The sequence below is a fragment of the Capricornis sumatraensis genome, chromosome 16, assembly GCF_032405125.1.
Source record: "Capricornis sumatraensis isolate serow.1 chromosome 16, serow.2, whole genome shotgun sequence".
NCBI classification, from domain to species: Eukaryota; Metazoa; Chordata; class Mammalia; order Artiodactyla; family Bovidae; genus Capricornis; species Capricornis sumatraensis.
In genome coordinates this window covers 80,183,385-80,191,063 of record NC_091084.1, presented here as the reverse complement: position 1 = coordinate 80,191,063, position 7,679 = coordinate 80,183,385, and the positions used below count along the sequence as shown (strand labels likewise).

At 42.9% G+C, this 7,679-nt stretch overlaps 1 pseudogene; it reads left to right on the top strand.

The window, feature by feature from the left end:
• Window positions 1–6,658: 6,658 nt before the first annotated feature.
• Window positions 6,659–7,423, top strand: LOC138092283 (olfactory receptor 5G9-like; annotated as a pseudogene).
• The last annotated feature ends 256 nt before the right edge of the window (window positions 7,424–7,679 follow it).

Below are 7,679 nucleotides of genomic sequence, written 5' to 3'. Positions count from 1 at the left end.
TGGCTGTGTCCAGAGTGTTGGGGTTTCCTCACTGGTTTCCTCCGCTGGAGCAAGTGCTTACATCAGTGATTAATTTGGGAGAGGCAGGGTGTCATGATTGACAGCCCTATCAGGTCTAGGATGGACAAGTTATTTATAATAAAAGAGTAATTCTGTTGCCAAAGAAGGAAAAAGGGAGATCTGGTTAGACAGATAAACACATCTGAAACGAAACTTTGAGGCAAGAGAGAGGAAGGTTTAAAGAAGATATTTTGGTGAGAGAAAGACACCATTTTCACAATTTCCTATGCCAGAGCAATGTGAGAAACACTCTGGAAAAAAAAAAACACCTCATTTTTAATGTGCTTAGATTTTTGTGTGTGCGAGAGGCAGAGAGACAGAGACAGAGGCAGAAAGAGAGAAGTTAAATGGGAATGTCCCAGTGAATTTCAGGATATCCAAGTGAGACTACATGATGAAAAATTTAAAATAAGAAGCAGTATTTAGTATCACAGATAATTTAAACAAAAGATTTATTTTGCTCATCTGTGAAATGGGGACAACATTATGTGAGGCACTGGATGAATATAAAAATAAGTAAGAGATCATGAAAAAGTGCTCAGAAGATTGTAAGTGGTATTTTACTATTTTTATTATCAATATTCTTTTTTTATATAAAAACATTTATAGCAGTATTGACTGCAGGTTTTGTTGATTTTTAAATTTGATTTGCAAAGTAAATGCAATAGCTTTCTTTTTTTAGACTTCAGTAAGATAATTTAAAAATTTTTTATTTTTGCAAATTAATTTATTTTAATTGAAGGCTAATTACTTTACAGTATTGTAGTGGCTTTTGCCATACATTCACATGAATCAGCCATGGGTGTACAATATTCTTCAAGTTAATAAAAATTCCATATTATCATCTTTATAGGCATAAGACAAAATCAGTTCTTAATTAAACTTTATAAAGTTTTAGTAGCCCAGGAAAAGAGGAATTCTTATTGATCGAATGTCCTGGAGAAACACTACTTCTTTAGTCTAGGGAAATATATGACTCTGAAGCAGTTTATTCACTAGAAATTTGTGAGCTCTATCTTAGGGTTCCCCAGTGGCTCAGCAGCAAAGAAACCACCTGGCAATGCAGGAGACATGGATTCGATCCAGGAATCGGGAGGATCCCTGGAAGAAGGAAATGGCAACCCACTCCAGAATTCTTGCCTGGGAAATCCCACGGACAGAGGAGCCCGGCAGGCTACAGTCCATGGAGTTAATAAAGATTCCCTCAAAATGACCTTATTTTCTAAACTATTATAAACCCAATTCTAAATATTTAGTATTACAAAGAAAGATTCCCCTCCACCTTTTTATTCATCTCCTATTTAACAGGATCTCAGTGAATACAGTGAACTGTAAGTGATAATCACTCAGTCGTGTCTGACTCTGTGACCCCATGGACTGTAGCCCACCAGGCTCCTCTGTCCATGGAATTCTCCAGGCAAAAATACTGGAGTGGGCTGCCATCCCCTTCTCCAGGGGATCCTTCCAACCCAGGGATGGGACCTGTGTCTCCTGCATTGCCCGCAGACTTTTTGTCGTTGAGCCACCAGGGAAGCTTCAGTGCATATAGAAAGCGTTAGTCACTCAATTGTGTCTGACTCTTTGTGACCCGTGGACTGTAGTCCCCCAGGCTCCTCTGTCCACGGAATTCTCCAGACAAGAGTACTGAGGTGGGTAGTCATTCCCTTCTCCAGAGGAACTTTCTGACCCAGAGACTGAATCCGCATCTCTGGCATTGCAGGCAGATTCCTTACAGTCTGAGCCACCCGGGAAGCCCACTTTCTGCTGTATTGCCCCCATATTGAATACAGGGTGTGTTCAAATAAAGTGTAGGCAAGGTTCTTAGTGAAGTAAGTAACATTGTTATAGTTCCTTTTCAAGGTGGTGTTAAACGTTGCCACGAGGTGGCACCATCAGCTCCATCAGCTTATCAATCACAATAAAAGTGTGTTCACATTTCCTTCATTACTTTTTAAGGGTTTTTTTTTTTTTTTTGGATGTGGATCATTTTTTTTTTTTTTAGGATTATTTATTTATTTATTTATTTATTTATTTATTTTTAATTTTAAAATCTTTAATTCTTACATGTGTTCCCAAACATGAAACCCCCTCCCACCTCCCTCCCCATAACATCTCTGTGGGTCATATTTTGAAAGTCTTTATTGAGTTTGTTACAATACTGCTTCTATTTTATGTTATTTTGGTTTTTTGGTCACAAAGTACAAGGGATCTTAGCTCCCTGACCAGGGATTGAACCTGCACCTCCTGCATGGGACCGGATACCACTGGATACCAGAGAAGTCCCGTCTGCTAATTTAATTTACAAAGGATTCCATAGAGTTTCCTTGTGTAGCTTGGAACTAGAGAAAATGGAGAGCCTATATCCAGTTAGAAACAAATATAAAATTATCAGAAAGTAGATCTCACTGGACTGACTGAGGTTATGGGGCAGAATTTTAATTGCACTTTCCCTTAACTGTTCTTTCCCAAGAGACAGTCCACTTTGGGGACAGGACATCTTCAGTAAGGAAAAGAGAAAATGGCGCAATGAATTCAGGGGACTTGCAGCTAGTTGGCTAAGACTCTGTATGTGTTACAGTGGAGTCTTCCACACCTTCTTCCTGGAGGAAAGCAAAAAGCAAAATCAAATGACTACTGAAAATTTGGACCCATTCTATGTGTGAAGGGAAGGGAAGAGATGAAAGCTAACAAGCTTGATTCGTTTTTACTTTAGTCCTTCTTGCCATCTTTAAAGAAGAGGGACCCCAGTGAAACGTAAGTTAAGAACTTCTAAATCATTATCTGTTCCTTTTCCTGCCTGATTTGTAGCAAGTTCAGGAGAACATAAATGACGTAAATCAAAAGCAAATTTCATATTTGACTCAAGGCCACGATGGCATGATCCTTGTCTTTGATGGATGGTTGAGGAAGGTCTAAGAAGAGATAACCTAGGTAGAGAAAAGTTCAGGTTCTGCAGTTGGATCAAAATATTATAACACGTATATAAAACGGATCAGAGATGCCTTAGCAGCAGGAACAGGGGAAAAGAAAAGCCCGGAATTCAATTCACATTCCAGTCTGAGCTATCTGAGTGATTTCCTTTCTCCTTGCTGAAAGAAGGTTATTGTGGGCTGTGGTGTTGTTATCCTAAGCGCCCTGAACCCCAGAGTGACTTGAGTTCCTCATCCTGTGTGGTCTCACCTGTTGGAACACTGTAGTCTATTCTAGGCATCAAGCCACATCGAAAAACTGAGAAATTAAAATGTCATGCAGAAGGCTTGGGCAGGGGCTTCCTTGGTTGTTTAATGGTAAAGACTCCGCCTGCCAATGCAGGAGACACGGGTCTGACCTCTGACCTGGGGAGATCTAACATGCTGTGGATCAGCTTCGTGGGTGCTGCACAGCTATTGAGCCCGTAGTGGAGTCTGCACACTGCAACTGTCGCGCCTATGGGCTGCAGTCACTGAGGCCGAGCACCTCTAGAGCCTGTGCTTAGCAACACGAGAAGGACCAGTGAGAAGCCTGAGCACCGTGGCTAGAGAGGAGCCTCCGCTCGCCGCATCCAGGGAAAAAGCCGCTCAGCCGTGAAGTCCCAGCACGGCCTGTATAAACGCTTGAGCAACTCAGGTTCAAGGAGATCAGCTGACTTAACCAAGGCCATTCTCACAGTGCATGAAAAAAGAATACATAGAGGGTATAGAGTTGGGCTAATTCAGGCTCTTCTCATGGTTTCCATAAAGTGATGCTTAAACTCAGCATTCTAGTATCCTATGGGCTTCCCACTAATGACCATTGGCTGTAACCTCAAGAAAAGTAAAGAAGGCTTGAGCAGGTTTAGCAATAAAGACTGACGACAGGAGTTGATGAGCTTTCGGCAAAGGGCAAACGGAAGACTGAGATGAGGTGCCTGAGTGATCCTGGAGAAAGTGTCAACAAGTGGTGGGTGTGACAGGTGGACAGCTTGACGGCCCCATCCTACCTTTCTCTTTAATTTCCCTAAAGTGAAGAATATCATGCAAGCTATATTATTGGGCCTCAGAGGTATAGCCTTGCTAAAGTTGAATAATAAATTTCAAAATAAAAAGTGAAGGAAAAGTGCTTAGCATAAGTGTGATGTTGAACTCCAATATTCCTGGGCAAATAAAAATTTAAAGTATGTGCAGTTTTCTGAGCACTTACACATCAACCCTCTCATTCTAAGTGAGTAAGAGTTCTGAGAGGTCAAGTTACAGGGGTTTCAGCCACATTGAATGAATGAAGCAACTCAGGTTCAAAGAGATCAGCTGACCTAACCACAGCCATACTTACAGTGCATGAAAAAAGAATACATAGAGGATATAGAGTTGGGTTAATTCAGGCTCTTCTCATGGTTTCTTCCACGTACTGTTTTCATAAAGTGATGCTTAAACTCAGCTTTCTAGTATCCTATGGGCTTCCCACTAATGACCATTGGCTGTAACCTCAAAAAAATAGGAAGCCAAAATGTGTTTTGTGTACTCCTATTGCAATGTACATGTTTAACCTCTTTAAGATGAAAGGATTTTTGAAGACACAGGAGACATTGTTGCAGTGTGAAAAAAGAAAAAGATTACAGTCTGCTTTGACAGGTAATACTCAACACCCACTTCTGCTGGTCACTAGTATAGGGAAAAGGATTAAACTTTTATTTTGCTCCTATGTAAAAGGAAATATGATGTTTAGCCGGCAGGTTTGTTAAAGACAACATGTAAGGCACAAATGCCAATAATCAGTCTGCACTTACTGGAAACTCAATAAGACTCGGTTAGATGTTTGCACGCATTAACTCATTTAATCCTCACAGCAGTTTACAAGGTAGGTATTACTATTATTACTCGTATTTCACAGGTGAAGAAAAGTAACTTTCCTAGGGTCAGAGCACTTGCAGAATGTGCACTTAGGCTTAAGCTGTAATCCCGAAGTGCACAGCACATGGCCTAACACAGAGCAGCTGCTCATTCTTCTTGGCTTGTTTCATTTCACTCTTCTACATCACTTCACCAGGCGCATACCCACCTGGTGAGCTCAGGTAAACGTCACTGAAGTTGGAATTACTGGATACTTACTCTGGAATTTCCTCTGCTATTGGTTATGGGAATTTGAGTTTCTAAGCTGTGGTTTTCTCACCCATATATTGATGGATTCCTAGGGAACCTTGTAATAGTATAGCTTCAAATCTGATCCTTTGCCTTGGCCTCATTTCACTTCTGTTTCCTTAGCCACAGGATGCAACTAAAAGTCATGCTCTCCTCAGTTCCATTCAGTTCAGTCGCTCAGTCGTGTCCGACTCTTTGCAACCCCATGAATCACAGCACGCCAGGCCTCCCTGTCCATCACCAACCCCTGGAGTTCACTCAGACTCACGTCCATTGAGTCAGTGATGTCATCCAGTCATCTCATCCTCTGTCGTCCCCTTCTCCTCCTGCCCCCAATCCCTCCCAGCATCACAGTCTTTTCCAATGAGTCAACTCTTCACATGAGGTGGCCAAAGTACTGGAGTTTCAGCTTTAGCATCATTCCTCCCAAAGAAATCCCAGGACTAATCTCCTTCAGAATGGACTGGTTGGATCTCCTTGCAGTCCAAGGGACTCTCAAGAGTCTTCTCCAACACCACAGTTCAAAAGCATCAATTCTTTGGCGCTCAGCTTTCTTCACACTGCAACTCTCAGGTCTGTACATGATCATTGGAAAAACCATAGCCTCGACTAGACGAACCTTTGTTGGCAAAGTAATGTCTCTGCTTTTGAATATGCTATCTAGGTTGGTCATAACTTTTTTTCCAAGGAGTAAGCGTCTTTTAATTTCATGGCTGCAGTCACCATCTGCAGTGATTTTGGAGCCCCAAAAAATAAAGTCTGACACTGCTTCCACCATTTCCCCATCTATTTCCCATGAAGTGATGGGACCAGATGCCATGATCTTTGTTTTCTGAATGTTGAGCTTTCAGCCAACTTTTTCACTCTCCTCTTTCACTTTCATCAAGAGGCTCTTTAGTTCCTCTTCACTTTCTGCCTAAGGGTGGTGTCATCTGCATATCTGAGGTTTTGATATTTCTCCTGGCAATCTTGATTCCAGCTTGTGCTTCTTTCAGCCCAGCATTTCTCATGATGCACTTTGCATATAAGTTAAAGAAGCAGGGTGACAATATACAGCCTTGACATACTCCTTCTCCTATTTGGAACCAGTCTGTTGTTCCATGTCTACTTCTAACTGTTGCTTCCTGACCTGCATATAGGTTTCTCAAGAGGCAGGTTAGGTGGTCTGGTAATCCCATCTCTTTCAGAATTTTCCACAGTTTATTGTGATCCACACAGTCAAAGGCTTTGGCATGCTCTCCTAGGGACTAGTTTATTTTTTCTGGGTCCCCTTTTTGAAGACATGCTTACCAAATTTCTCTTCTCTTCTCCAGCGGAATCCAGAGTCTGTCCCTGGCTAATGAAAGCGACACGAGGGTCACAGAGTTCATCTTCAGAGGTTTGAATTTCAGCCCTCAATTGCAGGTCTGCCATTTCCTGCTCCTTCTGAGTTTCTACCTCATCAACCTATCGGGAAACTTGGGTACGATTATTCTGATACAGATGGATTCCCACCTTCACGCCCCATGTACTTTTTCCTCAGTCATTTGTCCTCCATGGACATGAGCTTCTCTTCTGTCATGAGCCCCAAGATGCTCTCCGACTTCTTTGTGAGGTGGAAAGCCATCTCTTTCCAGGGCTGTGCTTGGCAACAGGGGCGCTTTGGGTTCTTCGTCATAGCAGAGTGTTTTCTCTGGCGTCCATGGCCTATGGCTGCTGTGGCTACACTCAAAACCCACTGTTGTATTCCGTTGCTATGTCCCAGAGACTCTGAGTCCAGCTGGTGGTGGGTCCCTATGTCACCGGGTTCCTGAACCCCACGACGCACCCGTGATGCTTTTCGCCTTCCTTTCTGCAGCCCCGATGTCATCCACCACTTCTTCTGTGACTTGCCCCCTCTGCTTTCCCTTGTGTGTGCTGACACCAGTCTCAACAAGTGGGTGGTTTTTGTCGTGGCTGGAGCTGAGGGCGTCTACAGTGGCCTGACTGTTCTGGGCTCCTCCACTGACATCCTCATCCCCATCCTGAAGATCCGCTCTGCTGACAGGAGATGCGAAGCCTCCTCTTCCTGCTCTGCACGCGGGACAGCCGTGTCTATCCTGTATGGCCCTCTTCTGTTTATTTATGTCTGGCCTAGTGCCTGCGTCTCCCTGGGTCTTGACAAAGTGGTGTCCGTGGTTTACACTGCAGGCATCCCCATGTTGAACCCACTTACCTATTGCTTGAGGAATAAGGAGGTCAAAGATGCCATCCATAGGGCCGTGTTGAAAAGGACGTTTTGTAGGGCATAAATTCTTATCTAGAAAGGAAATTGGAGGAGAAAGCTAAAATGACAGACTGCAGGGGGCGGTCCTAAGATGGTGGAGGAATAGGACGGGGAGACCACTTTCTCCCTCAAAAATTCATCAAAAGAAAATTTCAGCGCTGAGTAAATTCCACAAAACAACTTCTGAATGCTGGCAGAGGACATCAGGCTCCCAGCAAAGCAGATCATTGGCTTCAAAAACAGGTAGGAAAAAATATAATAAGACGAAAAAAGAGACAAAG